Source organism: Capricornis sumatraensis, chromosome X (genome assembly GCF_032405125.1).
Source record: "Capricornis sumatraensis isolate serow.1 chromosome X, serow.2, whole genome shotgun sequence".
NCBI lineage: Eukaryota > Metazoa > Chordata > Mammalia > Artiodactyla > Bovidae > Capricornis > Capricornis sumatraensis.
In genome coordinates this window covers 113,924,131-113,926,001 of record NC_091092.1, presented here as the reverse complement: position 1 = coordinate 113,926,001, position 1,871 = coordinate 113,924,131, and positions in this window count along the sequence as shown.

The window sequence follows — 1,871 nt, the reverse complement described above, 5'->3', positions numbered from 1 at the left end:
GACCCTAACAGGACTTAAGGTGAGGACCATCAGTTCTAGTGGGAGGATCTCTCCCCCAACGAAAGAGGCTCACAGAGTGACAACCCACCTGACAAGCAGAGATGCTCAGAGCAAAGCTGGCCTCCCACCACTGGGGACTTGGGAAGGCGAGGGCTTTGTCTGGGAGCTGGAAGACTTCGGTTCATACAAGGAGGCATCCTGGGCTCTGATACACTGCACAAGGAGGATGCGAGGACGGATGAATATTGAGCTACCAGGGTTCCCGTAGCACGCTGACCCTGCCGTCATCCCTGGGAGACCCCACGTAGGACCCTACGCAGCTCCCCTCCCTCCACTTCCGCTTTGAAAGCGAGCAGATCGGCCGGTAGCTGCGGCGACCGTTTGGCGGAGACTTAGTGTCCAGAACTCGTCCGGAACCAAGGTGAGGACCTGAATGGAGCTGAAGGGACTTTCCCAACCCTCCCAGCAATAAAAGTGACCCATCCACATCCCACCCCTGTGATATGGCTCTTATGAGTCCCTCAGCGCTATCGGCTGAATGTGCGCTAGAGTTTCTCAGGCTAAGGCATTGGTCTGTTGGGGGTAGGCCCGGATTCTACCCCCGGAGAAGCTCTAGGTCCTAGAGGAGGGCCCTGAGGGCTGATGAGCAGACTTCGACACTGCAAGGGGGCCAGTCTGAGCGGCCCCCCTATACTGGGCTCTAGGAGGCCCCGGGTAGAGCTGGCCAACTGTGGTGCCCCCTGGTGTCCACTGGAGCTGGTTTTGGGGAAGTGAGAGCCTTGCTCTAATGGAATAGACCCAGGTCAACGAAGGGACCTAGTCCCCAACAATATTAATGGCTGTGACGCTAGTAAGGATGGGGGCTCCTCCCATAAGAAATGGAGCCACATAAAGCGCCAGTCCTATTTTCAGGACTGGGAGAATCAGGCGTTTTGACATGACACTTCCCGGGACATCTCAGGGAAGTGAGAGACCAGGTCAGTGGGGGCAGCCTCAGGTTGGCAAGGGAGGGTTTGCGGTTTCCTGGTGGATGGTGAGAACGTTGGGGGCTGTGGATGTTCCACACCACGTCATTTGGACCACATCTCCCTGTCTTCGTCCCTGGGAGACCTCAAGGATACATGTTGAATCCCATTGTGGGCTAATGGGGAAGCCAGGGTCTTGGTCTGAATGGAGTGGTCAGCAGAGGGAGAAATCTTCCACCCTGTCATGAGTCAAATGTAGGCCTTGGTTGCTTCTGTGTCCTGGCCATGGTAAAGACTCCTGCAGTGAACATGAGTACAGGTGTCTGTTTCCATTACCGTTTCCTCAGGATATATGCCCAGTAGTGGCATTGTTTGCTCATGTGATAGTTTTATTCCTAGTTTTTTTATGCAGAGTGAATTAAGTCTGAAAGAGGAAAGCCAATATCATATATTAATGCATATATATGGAATCCAGAAAGATGGTACTGATGAACCTATTTGCAGGGCAGCCTGGAGATGCAGACCTAGAGAACACACTCATGGACACAGTGGGGGAAGGAGAGGGAGGGGCAGATTGAGAGTAACATTGAAAAGGTACATATTACTATATGGAAAATAGATAACCAGTGGGAATTAGTTTTATGACCAGGGAGCTTAAAGCCAGTGTTCTGTGATAACTTAAGGGGGGTGTGACGTGGGAGGGAGTTTCAAGATGGTGGAGACATAAGATAAACCTATGGCTGATTCATACAGATGTGTGGCAGAAACTGGTACAATATTATAAATTAATATTGTAATGTTGTAAAAAATAAATTTATTTCCAAAAAGTCATATAGGAGAAAACAGAAGCAGAAGAATGTTTTAGACCTTGAATTGGGATCTTGTGAGGGTCCACAGGGACATCAA